General features: G+C 41.2%; 1 protein-coding gene across 1 annotated transcript in view; it reads right to left on the reverse strand.

Annotated features, from left to right (window-relative positions):
• TENM3 (teneurin transmembrane protein 3) overlaps positions 1 to 27,658 on the reverse strand; it is a 953,923-nt gene that overhangs the window by 680,004 nt on the left and 246,261 nt on the right. Inside the window, exon 3 of the mRNA XM_053585025.1 lies at positions 10,935 to 11,017. The gene's annotated coding sequence lies outside the window, so the exon portion shown is untranslated. The remainder of the gene's footprint in view (positions 1 to 10,934; positions 11,018 to 27,658) is intronic.

Consider the following 27,658-nt stretch of genomic DNA (forward strand, 5'->3'; position numbering starts at 1 on the left):
AGTGAGGTTGGTACTACAGAGACGAGCAGAAAGGGTGCATCCTTGCTGGCAGGATAGCAGCAAGCCTTGAGCAGTGCAGAATTTACCTCACTCCTGCCTCTGTTGCCCCGAAGCCCATTTCAAGCCTGTTGAAGATGGGAACTGCAGCTTGCCCACGTCCAGCGGATTGCATAGCCCATGTTCGTGACTTCCTGCTCTCTCTAATTTCCTAGATACATGCTGCTTCCGATGACATGACCAAAAACCTAGCTGGGCTCTTAGATCATGTAGCGAAGGTGATTATTCCTCCAGAAGGGGCGTCTGAATATTTGGTTTCTCCAGGTAGAACCTTTATGATTTCTAGGACTTGCAATTCGTGACTTAACGAGGAATCTAAACACAAGCCAGGGTTTTCCAGCCTCGCCTCCACTGACTTGTCCAGTTAGACAAGGCTTAGTAGCAGGGCTTGTCCTGAGCCTCATAGGATATTAAGTAGCATCCTCAGCCTCTACTGCCTTCCCCAGCTGCAACAAGTAAAAATGTCTCTTGATATTGCCAAACATCCCCTGAGGGTCAAAAATTGACCTCCATTGACAACCAACCTAAGCGAATAACGGGGACAACATAACTGGGTAATCCTCAGTGCTCTATTTCTGAAATGACTTTCTGAAGCAACTAAATTATTGCCATGATCATAAATACTCAAAGCATTAAACCTTAAATTTTTTGTTTGAATTAATTGTGTTATACAGAGTGACTATACTATAATCAAGTTATTTGTCCAGATAATACCCTATTTCCCAGTTCCTAGGATTTTCAAAAGTAGCCACCTTGGTAATAGCTATTAAGTAAATACTTGATGCTTTTTAAGAAAGGGACAATACTTCATTTGTTCTTTTTTGTTGTTGTTGTTGAGACAGTATCTGTGCCCTGGGTAGAGTTCTGTGGTGTCCTTATAGCTCACAGCAACCTCAAACTCCTGGGCTCAAGTCATCCTCCTGCCTCCGCCTCCTGAGTAGCTGGGACTACAGGTAACTTCCACCATGCCCAGTTAATTTTTTAATTTTTAGTAGAGATGGGTTCTTCTCTTGCTCAGGCTGGTCTCTAACTCCTGTCTCAAGGAATCTACCCACCTCAGACTCCCAGAGTGTTGGGATTACCGGAGTGAGCCACCAGGCCCACACTTCATTTACTTTTAATTCTGGCCCAACGAATCTTGAAAATACCTATTTCCAGCACATTAATTGACATCCCAGGGGCAGATGTGAACTAAAGGCTCAATAGAATGTGGGCATTTTAAGTTCCTCTATCAGCCATTGGAGTCTCCACTGGCTGAAGGCGATCTCAGGAGACCATGTGAATATCCCTGTGACAAATGGTTTAAACAACAGAACTTTCTTTAAGAAATCCTGCACTTATCTCCTTCCTCCAAATTGCCATGGCCTGTCTTGTGGCCCTGTGCTGTGTTATGAGTCACTGCATTTGATGTGTTTTGTTTTTCACTTACTTCTCTTCACAGGCAGTAATGCTTTGTGGGTCAGAAACAGGCATGATTCCTCTTCGTATTCCTCCAAGGGATACACAAAAATTAAATGAATTCATATTTTACAAAGTGCCCTTGCCTATAAGGACTCAATTTCTCCTCTTAACCAATTTTCTCAAATAAAGGCTATATAAAACCTCCATTTTCCAATGTTTGAGTTTTAAAATCTTTAGTCTGAAAGGATCAACATCAAGGTCTTCACTGTTCCCTGATTTAGACAGGATACACCCCAAGAGATATTTGTGTGTAGCCACCAATCTCACACATATTAAAGATAAATAAACACCATTTAAGCTGCCGACGCTGCAGTGATCTCTGACTGGCACTCAAATCCTCCTTAGATTTTCCTTTTCCTTTCGAAGAGTAATCAGATCTCTCTTGGAGTGCCACTTTACCTTGATTTTGAAATTTGGCATTTAATGTAATTGTGATCTTAAAAATCTGTCAAGAACAGGAATTGGCTCATGTAAGTGAAATACATTATACATCTTAGAGCCTGGCACACTGAACTTCCCAGCGGAATCGAACGGGGTGTGTTTGAATGGGGGCAGAGGACCCAGGAGGGGATTACAAGGGACGCTGGCTTGCTGACCACTCTGCAGAGCAGAACAGCTGAAGGGCTTTCTCTGCCCACCTCCCACTGCCCCTTTCCAGGATGGAGGAAAGGAACTCTTTATACTGGCGACAAACACACTAAGGTAGGACTGAAGGTCAAATTCTGATACAGAAGAGGAAGTTTCTTTACACAACTCATTCTTTTTGGATGAAGGCCTATTGAACATTGTATAAATCTGTAAGATCACGTTTGCACTAAAGAACTTCTGTTCATGGAATGTGTTGACGGTAAGTAAGTAAATAGAGAGAAAATATGATGGTCAGATCTACAACTGGGTACATAAATAGGCACCTACTGAAGCCAGCACACCAATTTCCTGGCTCTCCTTGAGAATTCTGAAAAGAGCCAGCTGTTGGCTGACTCCCCCATGTGACGTAGGTCAGACGGCTACTAGAACCCAACTACAAAAAAATTACAACCAGGATGCACCTTCCGTTCATCCCAAGGAGTTATCTAAAACTCCCCTAATTGAGCACATCACAGGAGATTTTGAATTTATTGCATGAAAACAACTCACCATTCTTGGCGATAACACAATTTACAATGAGATTTTCCGCTAAGTGTTCAAGAATAATAGACATAGGATTTTAAAATAAATGTCTTGCAGCATGCAGGCAGTGTTTTCAAAAGCATCACCTGCTCCCCTTTTAGGAAGGTAGGCTGCTGCTCTGCTGGAGAAGTGAGATTGCTTCTCATGAAAGTTTTTTCAATAAACAGTGTCTGAGAGGGATCTTTCTTTTTTTGGCACTTGAATGATATGTATGTAAAAAGAAAAAAGTTTCCTTTATGCAGGTACAAAAATGTCTTTTACCCTGAACGTGCTATTCAATTGAAGTCACCTTTGTTAATTCAACAGAGTTTGGTTATGTTCACAAATTGAAAAAAAAATTGAACATTTTTTTTTTGACATTTGACTCTTCTAAAAATTTCCTGTAGGGGAATAATTTATCACTATTAGAATCAACTAGATGTTACAAATCAACAGGAGGGTGATTACTTGGTGATATCTATGTGTTTGGATAAACCAGACATCACAAAATCTGTCATCTAAGGAAATACCATTCTCAGGGGAATAAGAAAAGAGAAATAAACAAATAGAGGTAGGTAGAAACTGATGAAATCTGTATTTTACTTTGATATGTATCTACTACTCACTAATTTACAAAAAAAACTTTGTTAGTACAGTCAGTTCCCAGGCTACGAACAAGATAGGTTCTGTAGGTTTGTTCTTAAGTTGAATTAGTGTGTAATTAGGAACAGGTACATTTATCTAATGTCCTCTGTTTATAACTCAAGTCTAATGTCAGCTGGATGTGTGGACCTAGAGAATTGCCTTTATTCCTCATCATTTGAACTCTGCAATATCTAAATTTGTACAATAAGGAAATTGGCTAAAATTGGGGGAGATCTATGAAAATGTACTTGTAGCTTATAACATTCAAAATGATTAAATGAATCTTCATATGAGATTACTGGTGAATTATCAGGGAACACTGAAGAAGCATATTACATGATGCCTGGATGGCAACCACTGTCTCCCTTGGAATATTCCCTGAGCCACTTCTGGGAACAGACTGGGCTTATTTGGTATGATGTTCTTTTTTGTTTTTTATTTATTAAATCATAGTTGTGTACATTAATGTGATCATGGGGCACCATACACTGGTTTTATGACCGTTGGACATATTTTCATCACACTGGTTAACATAGCCTTCTTGGCATTTTCTTAGTTATTTATATTCTACATTTACTAAGTTTCACATGTACCCTTATAAGATGCTGGTATGACGTTCTTGCATAGTAAAGTTTATAAAGTAGGAAATAAATCACCTGTGGAAACCTGTATCTTACAAATAACTTCATAATTACAAAGGATTTCAATCAAAAGATCTCAAAGCAACTACAGTCTAATTGGGCTGATTCCAGAGAGAGACCAAAAGATGAGTGTGGGGCTGGGGTGGTGGTGGTGCACTAATACAGTGTTGGACTCCAAACCGGTTGGCCAGGTGTGGTGGCTCACGCCTGTGATCCCAGCACTCTGGGAAGCCAAGGAGTTCAAGACCAGCCTGAGCAAGAGCAAGACCCCATCTCTACTAAAAATAGAAAAACTACTTGGCATTGTGGCAGGTGTCTGTAGTCCCAGCTCCTGGGAGGATTGCTTGAGCCCAAGCTTTTGAGGCTGCTGTGAACTATGACACCAAGGGTGACTGAGTGAGACTCTTGTCTCAAAAAAAAAAAAAAAAAGAAAAAAAATCCAAAACAGTCAAGGTCAAAAGTTTTGAGTTTTTACTTTCACACAAGGTGAAGAGTCTTGGTTATTAGAAGCCATCTCTAAGTGCCTAGAATAGATGCCAACTGCTATATTATTTTCCAGGAGAATGCTTCATTTATTCACATATTCAACACATACTCAGGGAGCTATTACTATGCACTTGATGTGAAGTTTCCGCTCAAGCCAGGGATAGACCAACAAACAGAATTATTACAGTTTTCTTAGTAGTGGAGTTCTCTGAAGCTAGACATGGAAGCTTAGTCATTTGCTATCCATTCTAACCTTCCCATTTATCAGGCCTATTTACCTCTTTCATAAAGCAGAACTTTGTATTCAGAACCTAACAAGAAAGATGACTTTGAGAGAAAACAGGCAATTGGCTACATTTCCTGGAGGTAAAACTTTCAACATTCATTGCACCTCCCTAAATCTTCTCATTGTAGTGTCATCAGAGAGGTAGAATATGGCTTGCTTGAATTGTGGCCATGCTATTAAAAAAGAAAAATTATTTGCACTGCCTATTCGCATCCTTTCTTCCACGCACTATGTTTGCTATTTCATCCTTTTTCAGTCAATAAAACATGATATGATATAGGAACATTGACAGTATGTGACCCTACCCAAAAAGTCTTAGGAAGGAAATTTCAGAAGAGAAGCCAGTTAGAGGGCACAGTATAGTTGCAAAGTAATTATCCCAGAGAATAACAATAAAAGGCGCCATTTATTACCATGTATGCAGAGACTTCTATAATGCACAATGTTTTGAACATTAATGGACAGGTATCTTAGTGTATGAATTAAGTTTTGTCTTCATAAAATAGTAGTTGGGAGGTTTATTATACCCATTTTACAGATTTAGAAATCGTGATATAAGAAATTCCAAGTTGTCAGAATTAGAAACTGATAGAATAAGAATTTGAACCTCAGTCGGTCAGTTCCCAGGCCCAAGCTGTCTTTATTACATCAAAGGGCATCCATGTAGCATTATGTTTTTTTGGTTGGTTGGTGGTTTTTTAATGCTGACTAGAAAATCTGAAGGCAAAAAAGATACCACATATTAAAATAAAGTATCAATAGAATACTCAAATATTTTCTCAGAGTCCTGAGTTATAAAACAGAAGAATTAGGTCATTTTGCTTTGCCCTGTCTTAACTGTTCTATGTTGATGGTGTTTTATTTTTTCATTTTTTTTTCTGTGCCCCAAATATGTTCACAGGAACAAGCACCAGATTTCTTTTTTCTTTTTTTTTGAGACAGTCTTATTTTGTCACCTTGGGTAGAGTGCTGTGGTATGATAGCTCACAGCAACCTCAAACTCATGGGCTCAACCGATCCTCTGTCCTCAGCATCCCCAGTAGCTGGGACTATAGGCTCCTGCTACACGCCCAACTAATTTCTCTATTTAATTTTTTGTTTTTTTCCAGTAGAGAGAGGGTCTCACTCTTGGTCAGGCTGGTCTTGAACTCCTGAGTTCATACAAGCTACCCGCCTCAGCCTCCCAGAGTGCTGGAATCACAGGGGTGAGCTATAATGCCTGGCTGATGTGTTCATGGTGTTTAAAAGGACAAATTCTCAGGTGGTTACAGGAGTTGGGCCATAAGCAGTGATGTGGTCTCAGTCAGTTGATGGGAAAGTCTTAGAGGGAAATCCTTTCATTCCGGGCTGTGCGTGTTCATGGTGGCCTTGGCTCTTGCCATAGTTCAGAGGATATTCAGAAACCAGTGGGACCAAGACTTTGCAGCAGAAACATTGGGAGAAGAATAAAGCCGTCAGGATGCATGTTTCAGCATAGGCACAGACGCCTAGGGAGCTCTCCAGGGGTCCTGCTTTCCATCTACGCAAATCTGGCTCTATGGGGCCTTATGGCAAAGTACCAGGCGGTGCATGTGGGAAGAAAGCTATTTGTCTTATTGTCTTACAGTATGGCTTCTATCTAGGTCCAAGAACAACTACGTTGTGGTTTTTAAGAGGATCGAAATGCCTACAGGCTTTAACTCTAGGAGCGCAATGCTTTACATCCGATCACAGACTGAACTGAAATAATAAACTTCAGAATGGTGCTCTTTAACATGTATCAGAGAGTTTGCCAATGACCCCTCTGCATTAAATAGTCATTTCTGCCATTTTTTCACTATCCTTGGGACAATGAAAGTGGTAGTGACAAGTCCATTTTCCTCACTCTACAACTTCCCAGTACAGAGGAAATTGCTATTCAGTTTTAATTCACAATTGGAAAAAAAAAAAAAAAAGCAAGGCCCTAACAAAGGAGATCTTTCTAAACTTTGTCTTGTGTGCTCATTCTCCATTCTCTCAGAGGTTACATACTTAAGCCAGAAAATCCGTTTGGTTTCTTAACTTTTTAAAAATTGAGGCCACGGAAGACAGACATAGAAGTTACACTCAGAGATCCCATCCCACAAAGTCAGGGGCAGTCAAAGCACCCAGCCAGCCAGAATGCTCCCTGGGGTTCAGATACCCCAAGATTCTCTGAAATCAGGCCGGAAGCTTCAGAAAGTTACATTCCTCCTCCTCGATGTGTGAGGCTGCACAAGAGGCACTTTGAACACACTGCTCATGCTCAGGCTCATTCACAATGCATCAAACTAAGATGCATTGTGAAAAATTACCACAGTGCCTCACAAATATAAAACTCTAACAGTGCCCCAAGTGCAGTGTCTGCAAAATTCCAAAACATCCACAGGAAAAGTAAAATCTGTTACAGCCCTTCTGATTTTTGTTCTACCAGACAACATGCATAGAGCTGCTCATAATCATCCAAATCGCTTAAGATGTTTTTTGACATTGTTAATTTACGCCATTTCTTTCATCTCATCCCATTCTTTGATTACCCACCAGACAGCGAGAGATCAGCACCTGCCCCCGTTTGAGGCGAGGGGGCATTGTTCTATCTAAGAATTATGTGTGGTCCCTGCCTCCCTTTCTCTTTGGTCAATATGACAGGAAAAGAAAATAAGAAAAATTTTTATTCAAGTCAAAGGCTTTGCAATCTGGTGTTCAATTTTATAAAGGCCTAAGAAAGGGTGGAGCTTACTGACTAAAAAGGATAGCTTTGGCTGATCTGTGGATTCCAATTATTTACATTTCTTTTCTCCACTTCTGAAACAGACCACGTATCTATGTTTTCCATTCTTTCCACCACCTCTTTTAAACAATAGCAAGATCTGTGCCATGGAAATTATAAGATATTGAGTTTTTCACGCTATTTTTGCAAAACCTCATTTTATAGTATTTTAACTTAAGAAATGTTCTGAGTATCTTTTAGGCTTCGTTAAACTATCTACATGACCTTAGAAAATACAAACTGCATTTACAATCACACTGGAAAGTATTAGCTGAAGACGATACACGCTTCAAAGTGTCCTCACGCTATCTGCTCCAACTCCAGACAGGTAATTTTTTTTTTTTTTTCAGTTTTTGGCTGGGGCTGCATTTGAACCCGCCACCTCCGGCATATGGGGCCGGCACCCTAGTCCTTGAGCCACAGGCGCAGCCCCAGACAGGTAAATTCTAGAAGTCGTCCTCAATAATAAAGTTTTGAAATACTTGTTTAAAGTTTTTATTCCTTTTATTTTGTTTTCTTTTTGACTTTGTGCTTTTCTTTTTCCCATTTGTGTTTTTCGTAGGTTTGAAAGTATGCAGTCACTCTGCCCGCTTTGGGGAGCGCTCGGGAGGAAGGCAGACCGGGACTTTTGCTTCCTTGCCCCAGCCCGTGGCGGCCACAGCCCAGCTGCACCGGCGTGCCTGTACGAGCGATTCTCCTTTGGGCGCATCTCAGGGAGCCCTAGGACACCGGTATGTGTTGTCAGCTATTAAAGACTCACTGCCCATCCTAGAGTAGCTCCAAGCATGGGAAGAGTGGTGTTCACGAATCTGCAGGAGAAGGGTTTGAAGAGAGGGTACTTAACAGACAAGGGCGAGGTGACACGTTTTACCCTAGTGGCATTCACAGGAAGTGCTTTTTCTCAGGTGAAATGCCTGAGACCTGAAGGAATCTCATCAACAGTGGGCTTCAGAAAACCAAGCATTGCTTTCACACAGAATACTGGGTTTTATTTCTTTCTTTCTTTTTTTTTTTGAGACAGAGTCTCACTATGTCACCCTGGGTAGAGTACTGTGGCGTCACAGCTCACAGCAACCTCCAACTCCTGGGCTTAGGCGATTCTCTTGCCTTAGCCTCCCGAGTCGCCGGGACTACAGGTGCCCACCACAAGGCCCAGCTATTTTTTTTTTTTTTTTTTGTAGAGACAGAGTCTCACCGCACCGCCCTCGGGTAGAGTGCCATGGCGTCACACGTCTCATAGCAACCTCTAACTCTTGGGCTTACCCGAATCTCTTGCCTCAGCCTCCCAAGCAGCTGGGACTACAGGCGCACGCCACAACGCCCGGCAATTTTTTTTGTTGTTGCAGTTTGGCCGGGGCCGGGTTTGAACCCGCCACCCTCGGCATATGGGGCCGGCGCCCTACTCACTGAGCCACAGGCGCCGCCCAGCCCGGCTATTTTTTTGTTGCAGTTCTGCTGGGGTCGGGTTTGAACCCGCCACCCTCGCGCCAGCACCCTACTCACTGCACCACAGGCACTGCCCTTGAGTTATATTTCTATAGTAGAAGACACACAGGTGATTATATTTCATCTTAAAGTGCCTGAAATTGGATGCGTGGCTCCCATTCACAATAAGAGAGCTGTGCACCTAATTGCCTGAATACTTCAATGATGATTTATCTTAAAAAATTAATTTATTTGAAATCTGTTACAAAAGTATACAGGTAGGTTTTTCACAGTATGTGGCTTTGTCATGATTTACATTTGAATGGAAAATTTAAGGAAAATATCAGCAACCCAAGTTAGGTAAATCACTACAGATATTTCATGGGTCTTTGTTTCCATCGGCACTGTGCAAAGCACAAGGCTGAAATTTTAAGAGAGGATCTTAAAAAAACAGTTACAGAGGAAACCCACGATGTGGAGTTATTAAAACATACTTAGTATTAACAATTTTATCTTCACAGAAAAATCTCACCATTACCTCAGTTGAGATTAAGGAAAGGAGATGCCCTGCGTGTGGGAAGTGGCCCCTAGCATAGCTATTCATTCCAGAGCTTTCTTTTAGTTTTGATTAATTACTCAGCGAGCACGTAAGAATGTGTCTGTGTGTGTGTGTGTGCGTATGAATGCACAGGAACGATTACTAAAGGACTCTCTTGTCACCAGTTTCTGAGACGCCCTTAGGGGAAAAGTAAAAACTCAGTGCCTGAGAGGGGTATTAAAAGAAAACAACAGTAGTTACTGCTATTTCATGTAACAATTAAAGCACAATCTTATTCTTAAAAATAGAACAACGCTTTCTATCTTATCTTTTCAGAAAAGCAAAAACTCCCTTTTTGCAAATACTAAATTGTGTCAACTTGTTTTAGATATAAAGTTAACTCAAATCTAGTAACCTGACATAAAATAGTATCGATGACAACATCATAGCTATTGTCATAGACTATTAAGGTGCAGGCATGCTCCCTAAGCTTCTGCAGTATATTGTCTTTCAACGAACGGCATCAAAAAGAAAGGTGCTCAAGTAACTCAGGTTTTATGATGGTAAATGTTATTCCTACATACTGGTATGTTATAATTATATCATAATTGAGAAAGGTCTTTGCTTCATGGAAACCTTTTATTGAATTTTATATTTAAAGAAGAAACAAACCATCAATCAGGGCAGGCGAGGAAACTCAAAAGCTCAACTCATCAAGCTCCGAAAGTGAGGACTTTGGAAAGATTCCCCTTGAGCAGCGGGGCCTACCACGGCTGTACAAAGTCCCTGTGCGGGACACTTATCAGATTTTCTGTTGTAAATTCTTTTGTAGCTTCTTGGTAGAAGACAGTTTCCATTTTGTGGAAATCCCTTAGAATATGGTTTTAAATTAATCTGTTCACAAGGTTCAAAGGCTTTAAATTACTAGACCATGGTTACTATTGAGAAAAGGCACTGAGCTATTTCAAGGAGGAAAAAAAAAATAACCAGGTACAAGTTTAATTCTCCAAGGTTGCCTGTAAATGCCACGCAGAAAGGATTAAGACTTCTCGAGAACAAGAGAGCTGCCAAACAAAGCCCTTCCAAAGTGGGGAAAGCACGAACACTTGTGTGAACTTGCGCGTACATACGCACATACACACTGTAATTCACTGTGTTTGTTCTACACTGTCCTGCTAGAAAATTCTCTTTAGTTAAAAAGCAGAGATTTTTTTATAGAAAGTCCTCATTCATCTAATTTTACAGAAAAAGAAAGTGTTGTAGAAATGCCCCATGGTTTCCTAGAGGAATAGTCCAGGAAATCAGATGAATTATACTTTTTTGGAATCATTTACCTACAGCTAATTCATTGAGTTTAACAGCATAATGAGCTCCAAAATAAACAGCAGCTTAGTGAAATGATTTACGCTGTCAAGACAAACGGGCTGTGTATTTGAAGAAGACTTCAGGTCTGTAGACATTTTAGTTCCAGGGACTTACCTTCTCTTCTTCTTTAAAGAGGTCTTTAATTCCTTTGCTTGCACAGAAATTCCAAATCACTTTGTCTTAGAAGATCAGAAAATCTAGAAAAGAATAAATAAAATAAATAAACTGGAAGAAGATTCGATCAGATGTTTTATATAAATAGTGTTAGTTCTGAAAATCTTTAACAATTAAAATCAGCATTAAACAAGGGATTTTGTCTGATTTAGTACAATTAAACCGAAAAGATGATTAATAGTCATACAGAGAGTGTTTGTAGGCTACCTTAGCACTGTGTTAAGCCAAAATGTATTTCATATATGCAGATAGAGCTTTTTTGCATTTCATGTAATAGTTTAAGAGGAATAAATGTATACGATCTGTGGTTATTTATCTTTACCAGAAGTGAAATGATTATGAATTGATTTTAAAGCCCCAAACAAGTGATCTTCTGTGTGTGTTCCCAGAGCCAGTGATTAAGTCCACTACGGTGAATTTCCACATATTGTTTCTGGTAACAATGAAGATAAAAAATGCATGGGTTCCCTATATTTGCATGTCACTTAGTCATTTTAAACCACAGTCTTAGTGAAAATAAGTCAATTACTTGGAGTTCTCATCTTAGCATTTTAGTCCTTTAGAATAGTTTACAAATGGTAAACAGTGGGTTGAAATCCCCCCATTCCCTTTCTTTCCTTTTCTTACCCTATACCAAGAAACAGAAAACAAACATAGGAACCAGCAAACCAAACCACAGAAGATTTAAGAGATGGCAAAGGACAAGAAGTCAGAGATTACTTTTAGGTACGAAACTTGTTGACTAAGACATAATTGATATAATTATCAGAAAAAGAGAAAACTAATTTCTCAGAAAGCTGGTGCATGTGGTTTCTAAGCGGATGCTGAGAGACCAGATTGGTGTCTGGTTAGGATATTCATTTCCCATGTTGAGTTCAAGGTTGGAAATCATGGAAGAGATGTAACTCTTCCAGTGCTGAGGAGAAGTTGGTTTACAAGTTGAGGAAACACCTATATCCAGGGTGTTGGGGAGGGAGGGAGGAAAGCAGAAAGGGTACTGGGGTACAGAGGAAGGGAGCCCTGGCCCAGGAGTCACGTGAAGGTCATAGGACAGTGTTTGAGAAGAAAGAGAACTGGTGAGCAGTGCCGAAGGCCACTGGCAGGCTTGGCAGGCTGGCAATGGTTGGAAGACCCCAGGATTTGACTTTCCAGAATGCCTGTGATTTCTGTAACAAAACGCTCTGGTCAGTCAGAGAGCATAACAGCCAGAGATAGAGCATGTTGGATCATGACAAGAAGAGAGAAGTGGGGCAGGAGAAGGGAGGGAGTGGTCTGTGGTGGCGATTTGCTTTGGATCATCCCAAAGACGCTCATCAGACAGGATTGGGAAGTCGCTGGCACATGGGGGCTGCAGATGCTACCGAAGGAAGGGGGAGATTGGGATCCATGAGAGGCAGGAGGTCTTCTCCTCCCAGAGGAGGAAAGGCGCTGCTTTCTTTGAGGCAGGAGAGAGAGAGCCATTTTCTTAGGTGCACATGGATGACACTGGTGACTTGAGAAATTGAGATGGGTGAGAAAGGACTGGACAGAGGCTGCCTGGGCAATAGGTTTAGGTGTGAAACAGAAGTGTGAACGATTAAGTACGAGTCAAGGGGCCTGGATTGAAGAGGTTTATCCTTCCCTTTCTCCTTCCCTTTCTCTTTTCCTCCCTTCTTTCCTTCCTTTATCTGATGCTTTCTTCTTTCTTAACTTCTTTCTTCTCTTTCTTCATTTATTGATTTATTTCAGAGATATTTACTAAGTCCTTTTTTCCTTTCAGACATTGTGACAGGTGCCAGACAGGGAAGGGCAAGTGCTTCTAAGATCAATAATTTGTGGAGGGGCGGGTGCAGTGGCTCACATCAATAACCCCAGCACTCCAGGAGGAGGAGGCCGGAGGATCCCTGGAGCTCAGGAGTTTGAGACCAGCCTGAGCAAGAGCAAGATCCCATCTCTACTAAAAATACAACCACTGACCAGGCATAGTGGTGGGCACCTATAGTCCCAGGTACTCGGGAGGCCAAGGCAGGAGGATCCCTTGAGCCCAGGAGTTTGAGGTTGCTGTGAGCTCTGATGTCACGCATTCTACTGAGGGTGACAGAATGAGACTTTGTCTAAAAAAAAAAAAAAAATTGTGGAGGGCATGAGGTTACTTCTGGTACTTTTTTTTTCTTTTCATGATTATATCAGCAACCCTCATCCATCCCAGGCTCTCTGTCTCTCTCTCTCTATATATATACAGAGTGTGCCAAAGAAGTGTATGCACATATTAAGAAAGGAAACAACCGTATTAAAATTGTAATGCTCAACATACACCAGTATTGTTTGTTATCTTGCATGTTGTATCTTGTATCTATTACAATCGCGGGAGTCAAACATGACTTGAGTATTACAATTTTAATACAGGTTTTTCTTTTCTTAAAATGGGTATACACTTTTTGGCACCCTTGTGTCCTATATGTCTATGTGTGTGTGACTACGTATATGTGATAGCATCACTTATCTGTGTCTTTTCTCTCACCTTAATTCATCAGATTGTTTTCCCACAGTGGGGGAACCTGGAATAGAAACATCGTCAGTATTTTCATTTTAAAACTTCCGTACTTCTTCAGACCGACTGCTGTGCACCTAAGGATGCTGTTTTGCACCCGTGCTGCTGTTGCACGGCAGATAACGTCTGTGCTAGGAACCCAGCAAAGGGGGCTCTCTACAAAATACCAAGGGTAGAGGGAGGATGGGGAGGATCCTGAAATTGGAAATGGTTTCTTCAGCAGGGAAAAGCAATTCAACTCTGGTAGGTGGCAATCTATGCTCACAGATCAGTCCCCCTTTACTGAAAAAACAAACAAACAAACAAACAAAAACTTTAACCAAGAAAACAGGATTTAAGCATCTTTTGGCCTTTGTGTGTAAGCCATGCTGCCCCCGGGAAGAGAGTGAACAGCGGAGCGGAGGCTTCGGCACTGGGCAGCTCGGGCTTCAAATGGCTACACAAGAGTTTTGTTCCAGGGTTTCCTGAAAGTTGGCCCTGAATTTCATCTTTGAGGATGTATATTTGATTTGATTTTTCATTTTTATTTTTTCGGGGACAGAATCTCACTCTGTTGTCCTCGGTAGAATGCTGTGGCATCATTACAGCTTATAGCAACCTCAAACTTATGGGCTCAAGGGATCCTCCTGCCTCAATCTCCCGAGTAGCTGGGACGACAAGGGCCCTCCACAACACTCAGCTATTTTTAGAGACAGGGTCTCGCTCTTGCGCAGGCTGGTCTCAAACTTGTGAGCTCAAACAATCCACCTGCTTCAGCTTCCCAGAGTACTGGGATTACAGGTGTGAGCCACAGCACCCTGCTGAAGATGTATATTTTAGTTTCTTATGGACATTGGAGGAGTTTATAGCTCTTCATTGGTCTTAAACTTGAGTCTATGCAGATCTGAGTACATGTAATTGCTGGAGAATGAGCCCCTACTGTAGTAGGGACACAGCAGGCTTTCAAGGCAGGGCCAGAGGCTTTGAGTGCAGACTCTGCAATCAGACTCTGCCACATAACAACTGTGTTTGCATGACCTTGAGCAACCTTGAACTGCTATTCCTTAATTATTTCCTCCTTAAAATGGGGGTAAAACCATACCTTCCCCTGGGTTTGTTATAAGTATGAAATGAATTAACATTTATAAAGCACTTAGAAGAATGTTAGCAAATTTTAAAATGATTTTAAATTCTAAGTTATAATTATTTATCTTTATAAATGAAGTTGAAATAGTTTTGTTCTAGTCAGCTTAAGTCATCATTTTTAAGACTAGGAACGGACTCTTGACTGGTAAGAGGAAATTGTAAATGAATGTTTGCCAATAGATGCTTGATTCGAAATCAAAAGCTAGCTATATTCTTCTAGAGCCAACTAACTTCTCAATTAGCATCTTGAGAGAAACAATACAAGATGGAAAGTGTGTTCAAAATCAGAGTAGAAAAAGTATGATGATAAATTTTTGTCATTTGCTTTCATCCTTTAAGGTGATTAAAATTGTCATAAACCCTTAGTGTCTTTATGTGATGAATCTGTCCTATGCTCCCCACCAAGTTCCAATTTTATCTTGAAATAAAACACAGTGAGCATAACAATAAGATGCAGAGTCTTTCTATGTAAATTGATTAGCTTAACACCACAGGAAAGGAGTGGATGCAAACAAAATTTAAATATGACAATGAGAACAGACAAGTGTCATTCAAAGAAAGTTGCTCGCTCCTGCTTAAAAATGATAAAACCCTGTTCTTCTGATGCCACACAGTTGCCTTCTATGAAAATACAATTGGTACATGTTTGGTAGCGTAGTCCAGAGAAGAATTTGAAACTGTACTTAGACAATATTTGATATTTGATAAAGCAGTTTAGAGAAGAAGATGGTATGGATTATTTACCATTCAACAGAATGAGAGTAGAACTCCATTATTTTTGCTTTTCCCCATCCTATTACTATAGACAAATATGAGGAAGATTCATTACTTTATAAAAAGCACATAACCCACAAGAGGAAGACTTTTAGCAGATTAGAGCAGTTTTTAACACACCATGAAATAAACTGGCAAAAATATACTGAAATCTGTTGACTGTCAAATTGAGCTTATTATAATAAAAAACTATCAGCAAGATAAATAAATCAGTTCAATAAAGTTGTGGATGGCAGCGCCTGTGGCTCAGTGGGTAGGGTGCTGGCCACATGCACCAGGGCTGGTGGATTCCAGCCTAGTCCAGGCCTGGACAACTGCGACAACAACAACAACAACAACAACAACAACAAAAATAGCTGGGTGTTGTGGCAGGTGCCTGTAGTCCCAGCTACTTGGGGGTTAAGGCAGGAGGATCACTTAAGCCCAAGAGTTTGAGCTTGCTGGGAACTGTGACGCCACGGCACTCTACCAAGGGTGACATAGTAGGACTGTGTCTTAACAAAAAAAAAAAAATAATAATAATAAAGTTGTGGCTGAGAAGTATTTAAGTCTTTTTAATCATCAAAATTAAGAACATTTTTGGTGTCTCGCCATTTTAATATTAGAATAATACATGAGAAAACAATGGTAGCTTCTTCAAAATTTTGTTCCCAAAATTCGTTTAAGTGGTCTTTGCATGTTGCAAAGATAAAACCAGATGACTGAAATACTAGATTGTTTGAAAAATGTTAGTACTACTTATTTATTCATTTTTTTGTTCTGCAAATACGATGGTGTTATATTATATACCAGACACTATTTTAGGTTTTGGGGGTGCAAAGAGAGGCAAAACCAGACACAGTGTTTGTCCTCATGTAACTGAGACAGATATTAACCAGACTGTCACACAGAGATAGCTGGATTTGTTTAACAACAGTGTTTCTGCACAGCAGTTGTGTCACAGGACCCCAGTGCCGACAGACACAAGAGGCCCAGTGAAGGCTCCTGAAGGAAGGGGTGTTTCCAACAGAGCTGGAAGCTGGTAGGAATTCCCCAGGGCTGCTGGAGCAAGAGTGAGAAGTGGGGTGGAGGAGCATTGAGACTGAGGGGATAGCGCGTACAAAGCCTGTGATGGAAGAGAGAGGGTGAGTTTGAGGATCTGAGAGAAGGCCCATTTTTGGGAGCTCTGAGTCATTGTCTGGGTGGGACAGCAGGACTGTGGCGTGCCAAGGAGGGGCCAGACTGGGTAGTGTGCAGTGGGGGAGGCCACGAATTTTAATTTTCCCACTGAGACTCATGGAAATCTTTGAAGGGACTCAAGCAGGGGACATCACAGTCCCATCTATGTCTTGAGAGTATTGCTCTGACTACAGATGGGAAAAGTGATGGGAAACAACACTGAGAACTGTGGCAACCACCATGGTGCAGATAGGAGAGCCACTAAAACAAGAGGAGCTCTGGGGACGAAGAACATGAAAAGGGTTCAAGTGCAATTTAGGGGTGAGATTAACAGATGGTGCCATATGCACGCCAAATGGGCAGAATTTTCAGAGCTCTGTTAATTCTAAGGGTAGTGAGTCCCAGAATTCATGTTTTCATCAATCCTGAAGTTTCAAAAACTGGCATTTGTTACCTATCCTGAGGATAAATTCTAGTCTTAAAATGGGAAGTGAGGGTAAAAATGCTATTAATTTTGCTGATTAAAATAGCATGGCTGGGCGCAGTGTCTCATACCCCATAATCCCAGCTTTCTGGGAGGCCAAGGTGGGAAGTTGAGCTTGGGAGTTTGAGACCAGCCTGAGCAAGAGAAAGACCTTGTCTCTACTAAAAATAGAAAAATTAGGCTGGTGCAGCAGCTCATGTCTATAATCCTAGCACTCTGGGAGTCTGTCGCAGGTGATCTCCTGAGCTCAGGAGTTCAAGACTAGCCTGAGCAAAATTGAGACCTGTTGGGTATTGTGGCAGGCCCCTGTAATCCCAGCTACTCACGAGGCTGAGGTAAGGGGATCATTTGAGCTTAAGAGTGTGAGGTTGCTGTGAGCTATTATGACACAGAACTCTACCAAGGGAAACAAAGTGAGCCTCTGTCTCAACAAAAAACGAGTAAATAAAAAAATAAAAATAAAAATAGAAAAACTAGCCAAGTGTGGTGGTGGGCATATGTAGTCCCAGCTACTCAGAAGGCTGAGGCTGGACGATTACTTGAGTTTAGGAGTTTGAGGTTGCTATGAGCTAGACTGAGCCCATGGCACTCTACCCAGAGTGACAGAGTGTAGTTCCAGTTACTTGGGAGCCTGAGGGAGGAGGATCGCTTGAGCATATGAGTTTGAGGTTACTGTGAGCTATGATGCTACGGCACTCAACCCCAGGGTGACAAAGTGAGGCTCTGTCTCAATAAAAAAAAAAAAAAAAAAATTCAGCTACCTTAAACTGTTTTTGAAAGAGAGAAGAGTATAGATAAATATATCATAAATTACTTTTTTTGGAAGAATGCAGTCTAAATTAATACTGCCTACAGAAATATGTGAACAAATACCCCTCAAGATCGACCCATCCCCACCAGTAGCAAAATGTTTTCCACTTTTATATATTACTGCAGTTGCTGTGTTCTGTTCTACCATCATCATTAAATTCTTTTAAATTTTAGTTTTAAGTTTTATTAAAAATTTCAATTGTTATAAATACATAATCACACAATGTGTATAGCAATAATTCATCATTAAACTTTTGCTGCATGAATGCATTTTGTGTAAGACATTAAAAAAATTCACTCTCTCGTGAGCAAACCACATACTAAATTGAACAAGGTAAGACTTATTTACTTATTTTTGAGTAGTTAGCTTCTTCAGGGAAAAATCTTGCTCTTAGAATTCCTGATTCTTCATTTTCTTTCTGACCAATACTTAATCTTTTGAAGGTTGCTTTCCCTGCAAATCTATATTTTGCACTCAATATTTTTCTTCATTGTTAACAACACACTTAAAAACTGAAACGTATAATCATGAGTGCATTATTATAATGTTCTCTTATGGAGGAATAAAGTAATTTGACACGGTAATAGCAGTCAAGAATTGGCCCCCTCAACAGAAAGAGCCTATATTTTAGACTCATATAACTCTATGGCCTCCGTGGGGCATGGATGCTTCTAAATTATTTTATTGTTAATACGTCATATTTATGAGAGTATGGCAACCAATGAATGGATCAGAGCTACAATGGATTTGGGGACAGATGATATATTACATTGCTACAAATTATATAAATGAGAAAAATGGTTCTTTGATCTTTAAAAATAGACTTTCTTTGTGGTATATTTGTCCCCGAAATACTCTCCTGGCAGCAAGTGCTTAAAACAAACACACAAACAAATGAACAAACCTTTTCGCCAGACTCCAGGAAGAACCTGCTGAGATACAATTTTCTGTGCGCAGGGGGCCAATGATCGGTGGTGCACATTTAAACTCACTAATGTCATAAACCGGAAAGGGTCAGTCAGAAATTCCTCCCTGTGATATAATCTATGTTCAGAATTTGTCCATTCCATTCCTCTTTTGACAGTCAAATGTTTCTGTATCCAGGAGGATAGGAAAAACCTACGATAATCCGAGCAAGGCAACTGCAAAGCAAATGGTTCCATACCAGTATTCACCTGTAGACACATATTCTCAGATTCATCAAGATTTAAATCATAAAAAATTAAAAAATATGTCTTATCACAAGGCTGTTAAGTATTTTTATATGCCTTCATGATGTGTAGAGTGCATCATTGGTATTGCTAAGTGGAGATTTGAAAAAGAAAAGTTTAAAAGAAGAACATTTTCTTAAATAAATGGAAGCCAGGAATATCTTTCATACCACGCTTTGAGTGCCATTTCAAAGCTCTAAATAAGCAAAAACAAATAAATCACCCCTCTCATGTTGACCTGGATTACTGCTTAAACAAAAGTACATATTCTTAATTTACATGAAAAGCAATTAGGTCTGCTGCTGACAGCCCTGTAGAAAATTTGTCTGCTCAGGGTAAGTTTTTATATTTGGGAAAAAAAAAAAAGCTGCAAAGGTTTTTTGCTTTTTGTTTTTTCCCCTCAGCCACAACCTGCTTTGAGCCAGAAACACTGCTAAAATTTTAAAAATGGTTTGGATGAAAGACTATCATTACTGTTACACAGTTTGAAGTATAAAATGTGACAGGATATGGCTAACAGGACTTGGAGAGGAGGTGGTGCTTTTACACTCAGTTCCACGTGAACGTGGAGAGTGGGAGGGTAGAGCTCCAAACTGAGAGGGAGCGGGTGCTGCTCTCAGGGGTAGGACAGCCACTGTGTGCAGCCAAGGAAACATGAAATATCCTCTAATGCAATTGTTTTGTGAGAGAGGTCTCAGAAATGTAAAGAAAGATGCAAACTGTTAACCAAGTAACCAGCTCAGGCAATAGGAAATCTATTACTAACTCCAAATCAGGGCTGGGTGTGGTGGCTCATGCCTGTGACCCCAGCACTCTGGGAGGCCAAGGCAGGAGGATCACCTGAGCTCAGCAGTTTGAGACCACCATGAGCAAGAATGAGACCCCATCTTTACTAAAAATAGAAAAACTAGCCGGGTGTGATGGTGGGCACCTGTAGTCCCAGCTACTTGGGAGGCTGAAGCGGGAAGATCACTTGAGCCCAGGACTTTGAGGTTGCTGTGAGCTATGACGCCGTGGCACTCTACCGAGGGTGACAAAGTGAGACTCTGTCTCAAAAATTAAGAAACAAACAACCGAACAAAAAACAAATCAAGCAGTTCCCTGTTCTCTTTTCACGGCACTCTTGCTGAGATGCACTTGGACATGGTTTGATCCTGGAGCTCCTGGGAGGCAGCAGATGCTTGTCCTGTGGTCTGACATCTCACCTACTCACTGGATGATTCTGGGGAAGTTTCTTAGCCTTTTAAAGCCTCTATTTCCCTTACTATGAAAACAGGAGTAAAGTCCTCATAGGGTTATTATAGAATCAAATGAGATAAGGCACACTGTTTGGTAAGAGGCAACTGCTCAGCAATATTAGCTATTATTACACATAAGAATATGTGGTAAAATGTGATTTCTCTGTTTTTTTTTTTTTGTTTCTACATCTATACAATAAGAAACACCAAACTGTTAAATCATTTTTATTTGTAAAGCATGCGAAGCGTCTTAAAGGGAAGACTACTTTATCAGTGTGAAGTATTCTTAACAATACAATGGAAAATTCTATCTAAGCTAGATAAACATTATTATCCTCATTATATAAAGGTCAGAGTGATGCAGAGAACTAAAGCAACTTGTCAAAGGATGTCAGAGTTTGAGATAAGAATGCTGGCATTCCTAGCTCCTAGGAATACTGTCAAGAAAAAGGCTCTCTCAAGCAAATAATCCCCATCCATTCAAATTATTTCAAACATTCTAAATGATTACAACTCAGGAAATTCTTTATTTTTTTTTCCATTCTGCTCACATCTCTGAATTAAGCAAGTATTTAAGAAAATAAAATACTACAAATTTGTGAGATTGGGCCATTGGCTAATCAGGGTGGGTGGTTGTACAGGATGGAAAACTAAAGATTCTCATTGTAGGAATTTACAAGAAGATCACAGGAAAGTAATTCAATCTAAGGCCACATAAATTGATTGATATTGAAAACCTGAAGAATCAAATTCTACTAGAACAAAACGTATGTCATCTGAGTATACAAACCCAACAGCTACTCCTTCAGGATTAGAAGTTGCCTTACTCCACTCACAGCATCATTTCCAGCTCGAGGGAAAATAGACGTGTTCTCTGCTCTCATTTCCCATACATTTCCACTGTGTTCTCACTTGCCTTACCTCCCTAGCAGCTTTAACACGCTTGTTCTGTTTTCTCTCCCTCTAAAGACACCACAAATAAATCACAAAGTATGACTGTAGTTTGTAAATAGCAAAAGAAAATGGTCTTAGTCCAGCTCGCTGAAAATGTTCATGGACCTCACAGGCTCAGAAGAGGCTCTTGTTCAGGTGCTACCGTAAGTTGGCTGTGCTGCTCAGTACTAAGACAATTTGTTGGATTTTATCACTCCCTTCACAAGGTCCTTATGCAAAGCATGTAAAAACTAGAAGGAAAGTGCCTTCTGAAAAACCTGCATCGCTATTATATAGTGTGGGACTACATTTTATTTAGGTCTTGGGTTCTTATCTAAAGAAGGGGTGTGTGCGTATCTGTATTTTGTAGGGCTGATAGAATTAAACTTACAAACAAAAAGTTTAATGTGAAGAAATGATTCTCAAAAACCATATTCCAAAAAAATAAAAAAATTTTCCTTTCTAAACAGAACACACTGAATAGTATATGCTAGTGTAATATAATATTCTTCTTTCACTCTAACACTAAATTACCATATAAAACTCAGTCCAGGACAGAGCCCGTTTTATTGTGCATGCTACCAAGCCAGTTTTCACCTGCTGCAGGAAAAGATGAAAAACAAACCGATCAACCACCCTACCAACCAGTCAACCTATCTTTTGGCAGGACAGGGTAAAGCACCGTGTGATGCAGTAGTGACAGCTGGCTGGATGGGCAGAGATGAGAAGGGAACAGAGAGTGTGGAGAGAGGAACCGGGAAGTGGGACCCGCTACAAGGGAAATTAGCTATGGGCTGCTTGGTGACTCACAGCTAAGTTTAGGAAAAGGCCTCCATTTACATATGGTCTTGTCTATGTTTAGGATATGTGTTAATTATATAAGGTAAACAATGAGGGATATTTGGATGAGCTTATGACCTTCAGTGCCCTGATCCAGAAGAAGCATAAAATAGGCCAACTTATAAATGCCAGTTTTTATTTTTAAATAGTTTTGAATTGTAGTTTCATTTATATAAACTTTAAAAATAATTGTTGCCTTATTATTTTTTTTTTTACATAAAACCAATCAAGGCTGGAGAAACAATCTAAAGTGGGTACTAATAACAAATTTCAAGATAATTTTTAGAAAAGAACTAAAGCATCTGATAGTTCTGTGCTAATGGCCTGTTTGTTGGCAAAGGAATTATTATTGATACTATTATTTAATGATATTATGAATATACTCCAACTCAATCACCTATTTCCTTTTTTTTTTTTGAGACATAGTCTCATTTTCTTGGGCCTGGGTAGAGTGCTGTGGTGTTATAGCTCACGGCAACCTCAAACTCTTGGGCTCAAGCAATCCTCTTGCTTCAGCCTCCAAAGTAGCTGAAACTATAGGCAAATGCCACAAGACCCAGCTATTTTTAGAGACAGGGTCTCACTCTTGCTCAGGCTGGTCTCAAACTCCTGAGCTCAAACAATCCACCCGCCTCAGTCTCTCAGAGTGCTGGGATTATAGGCGTGAGTCACTGCACCTGGCACCCATCACCAATTACTATGCCGTATTAAGCAAGTCAAAGTTATTTGTGAGACTGATAGAGACATGAACTTGGCCAGTGAATCTCATCATATTGTCTATTTATAACTCAAAACTGTAATTGCTCTGTTCCCAAAAGTTCTACTGAAGCCCAGGAGAAAGTGCCCATAGGTCAGACTCAAGACTGTAGTGGGCAATATCAAAGGGGAAGTTCAAAGCAGTTGTGAAACCTGCCTTCCTAAATCTGATCTTAGGTAAAAGGATGTGGGAATAACACTGTGTTCCTGGGAGCAGGCTAGAACTTAGTATTATTTTGCAAATAGTGAGAGAAGTTTTACTGTTTGTGAAACAGTGGATCAGATAATCTTATTGTAGCACCAAAAACTGGAGAAATTCAGGTTACAAAGAAAGAAAATAGAAATGAGGACATAATGATATTTTCTCTTTAGCACATTTGCACACAGCACTTTATCTCAGTCATTGGACAAATAACACATCAAAGGATAAATGTCTCTCGACCAGGAAAAAACCCAACACATCCCACATTGAACTGAGTCACCAGAGAGGGATCGTCAACCACTCAGTTATTTTAAGTGGTTGAAAATGGTATCAGGTTCCTCAAATAATCAATAAAGGCTGATTTATGAAACCGTTCATTGGAACAAATGTAACAATATCTAGGATTATGTTAATAGGGCTTTTAAAGAACAGATCCTGTGTTTTTAGGGTGAGGATGTTTTTCTCACACTAAATGCAAAGTATAATCAGTATGATCATCTTAAAAATTTAAAATCATGAATTTAAAATGTAGAACAATGAACTGACTGGGTTTGTTTTTCATTTTTATTGTTTGGAGGGGGAGGGGGCCACCTGTAAGGAAAGGCCGATTTGGTGACAGCTGCCAGTCTAGGAAATCCTGTCAGAAGGCCAAATGGAGAAAAACAAAGATGTTCCTGATGCCATTTTTAAGTGTGACTTTTCCTTTTTGCCTTCCCCTGATATTAAACATGCTAACAAGACAAAAGGGTGTTTGAGGAACTATAAGACCACCTGGCTGCCATTATGCAGAATTGAGTCCTCAGTCATTGTTGACAAGCAAATGGCCTTTGTGGGAGGCTGGAGGGAAGCTGGTGGTGGCCTCAGAGGAGGCCCGGGCTCACACATGGGCACCCAGACAGAACCTGACATGGGCTCGCTCTGTGAGACATTGCTGGGAACACACAGTCGAACGGGGGACTTCTTCCCTTAAATTCCCTTTTGAAGACAATATATTTTACAAAGGAAACGTATGTAAACATGCTCTTACACATTTGCCCATCTCCCTGCTGTCGGTCGCAAAGGTTGATCCTTCCTGGATGATGGCCCTGCTGGGCACCTGTGCAGTGATGCTGCAGCCCCTGTCCCTAATCCCAGGACCGGCTTTCCAGGCTCACTGAGGCCTCGCCCTCCCTGCCCCAGCCCACTGGTGCGATTTCTTCCTTTGGTTTCTCAGCTCGGGATGAGGTTGCCTGAACCTGCCAACAGGACACTTAGCTAATTTAGTAAATCTCTAATTCAGTCTGATGGGCTGCTGGGGGGAACTGCAGGAGGGGCCCTACCACTGCCTCTGGGACTTTTCCTCTTTTTCCTCCTAAGATCCTCTTCTCCTCATGACATCTGAAGTTTACTAATGAATTCTGGAAGAAATGGGCTCACTTCTGTTTCTGAAAGGGCAAATAAATTTCATTTTGTGAGCCCGCTTTGACTGACTGGTGGTACCAGCCCACCTGGCTGTGGCATGGATTGCGAATGGTGGATGGCTGGGGCATCTTCTGACTGATTAGTGCCATTACCATAGGTCAGGTGATGGAGGCCACATGTTTGCTAACCTTGCTCTATTTAATAGAGCACAGTCTAATGGTAGGTCACTCACCCAGTGTGTTGGCATGTTAATTGGCTCATAATTTTACTCATTTTAAGGTCCTAGCATTTTCGAAATTATATATAGAATACTCACAGAGGGAGGGTAGATCCTTCAGCAAAGTGAAAATATAAATTTAGACAAAATTGGTTGTATACTGGTCAGATTCAGAGTGTCCCATTAATTGTATCCACGTCATCCAGAGATGCTCCCACAGCAGGTTTTCTCTGAGCCTCTGGGCTTTCCTTCCCAGAGGACTTTACTCACTTCCAGGCTGGTCCCTAGAAGTCCTCGAGCTATTGGCTTCAGTGTCAGAGGAGAAAGGGATGCCTGGTGTCAGTAGGGCCGAGGGAGGGAATGAGGCACCAGAATAAGAAAGAAGAATATTCTGAAATACCGGCCAGTGTTCAATGGCCCTAAAGTCACAGCACTGACACTCTTTTCTGCCTAGAAGTTCCTCTGCAATGTGGGTTGAACAAGGTAATACACAGATTGATAAGAAGAGGACCTCCCAAGGGAACTGGTTTGGAAGGGGCCCGTAGTTTTGTATCTGCCTGGGAAATAGCCCCAGTGTCATGAAGGTGCAGCCTCGAGACACTGGAGAGAAGGGTCCCCCAGAAGCCATAGAGGAAGTGGCCAAGGCAGGGGACAGTTGACTCTGCAGACTGCCTCTGAGTTCACACCAGCTGTTAACATGGTGGCCGGATTTAATGACCTCTGGGCTAAAGATTCAGTAAACTTCTCAGCATGACAGAAGGCCATAAGGACCTTGCTCATGAAGTAAAAGTTTTTAAACTTTCTAATATTTTGCATTAGAAATAAAATAAGAACTGTGAAAAAGGTGCAAATTTCGTAAAGCGTAATACTGTGCTGTATGAAATACAATGCTATTCCTTCCTCTGCAGGTATCAGAAAGTAAGAGAGAAAATAATTCAATATAGAATTGACTATCAGGCCTTTAATTGGAACTTAGCCCATACTAATACTATTTTTTCTTTGAAAAGTCAGATTTTATTTTCTTTATTTTAACTTATAGCACTTTATGTAATACATTAGTTGAAAATTTTTAATTTTTAAATTAAAAATTCCTATATAGATAATTGTATGTGTAACATATTGAAAATATAACATATTCTTCAATAATATTCTGATAATCTCTAAATTACATGTCTATTTCCCACTCGTCTAGTTTTCACATGTTTGCATGTAAATATATATATGTATATATGTGTATACACACAGAGACTGGTAAGCATAATGTGAATGTTTTCTTTTTCAGCATAAAATTCATTTCAATGATCCTAAATTGAAGAGAATAATAAAGTAATGCTTCATTGTATTTTATATAGAGATATATTTTATCAAGACTTACAGATCCAATATTCTTTATATCTCCTTGTTTATAAAAATGAATGCTTTTCCCCCACTGGTATTAAGATACTGTGAATAAGAAAATAGTCTGGGTCTTAAAGGGTCTAATGACTTGTTTTTCAGTGTTCATGAATGAATTCATTTAATAAAATTATATATGTTTTTAAAATGCTTACTTGAACATCGAACTTATACATGGGAAAATATTTTTCAACTGCAAAGACCTGTAAGATTAAAGGTAATTTTGAAAGAATTTCACACAGCAAGAAAAGTTCTTAGGCCTATAAAACTGATCTTTGCTTTATAAAAGTTGAGACCGGGAGAGACAAGATGGCGGACTGAAGCCAGCTTTCAACAAAGGCTCCCGTCCAGAAGGAGAGTTAAGGGACAGGAATTTAGTAAGTATCCTGGTGGACTTGAGCCTCACCAAGAGAGAAGGCTGAAGAACGCACATCAACACCGCTGAGGCAAGTTGTGATCACAAGGACGCAAACAAAAGGTACAAAATCCACCACCAAGCGGACGGGAGTCCCCCTCCCCCATGAGACCGGCTCTGTAGCCCCACAATTGAACAAGTGGGCAGAAATTAAAGCCCCTCCCACTACACTCCACGGGAGAGACCTTCTAAAAACTGGACCTACCTCCCCTACTGGGGTGCCGTGGCGTTCTCCTGCCGGACATAGGGCTGAATAAAACTTTGGGAATCCTTTGCCGGCAACCCTGAATCCCCGGCGCTCCCCTCCCGCCCACTGAGGTCTGGAGGCCTGTCCCCCAGGACTTCGGATCCTTGGGTGATTTCTCAAGGGGAGTGGACAGTCCCCGAGTTGCGTCTGGTCAGCATTGACTCTGAGGCGCGCCGAGTGAGGAGAGGGCACCGGGCTGAGGGGGAGTCACGCCTCGCGGCACTTCCCTGCGGTGCAGTGCACCAACCCTCCCCGGGCATACGGGGCCCAAGACTGAATCAGACTCTGGCCTCCCCGCTGAGAGCTGAGAACCCCTACTCTCACTCGGGGTCTGAGGGCCTATCCCCCAGGAGTTCGGCTCCTTGGGTGATTTCTCGAGGGGAGTGCACAGTGCCTGAGCTGCGTCAGGTCAGCGCTGACTCTGGGATACGTGAGCGAGGAGAGGGCACTCCGCTGAGGGGAAATCAAGCCTTGGCGGCACTTCCCTGCAGTGCAGTGCAGGAGCCCTCCCCGGGCACAAGACTGAATAAGACTCTGGCCTCCCCGCTGAGAGCTGAGAGCCCCTACTCTCACTCGGGGTCTGAGGGCCTATCCCTCCGGAGTTCGGCTCCTTGGGTGATTTCTCGAGGGGAGTGCACAGTGCCGGAGCTGCGTCAGGTCAGCGCTGACTCTGGGATACGTGAGCGAGGAGAGGGCACTCTGCTGAGGGGAAATCAAGCCTTGGCGGCACTTCCCTGCAGTGCAGTGCAGGAGCCCTCCCCGGGCACAAGACTGAATAAGACTCTGGCCTCCCCGCTGAGAGCTGAGAGCCCCTACTCTCACTCGGGGTCTGAGGGCCTATCCCTCCGGAGTTCGGCTCCTTGGGTGATTTCTCGAGGGGAGTGCACAGTGCCGGAGCTGCGTCAGGTCAGCGCTGACTCTGGGATA

This window comes from Nycticebus coucang, chromosome 1, assembly GCF_027406575.1.
Source record: "Nycticebus coucang isolate mNycCou1 chromosome 1, mNycCou1.pri, whole genome shotgun sequence".
NCBI lineage: Eukaryota > Metazoa > Chordata > Mammalia > Primates > Lorisidae > Nycticebus > Nycticebus coucang.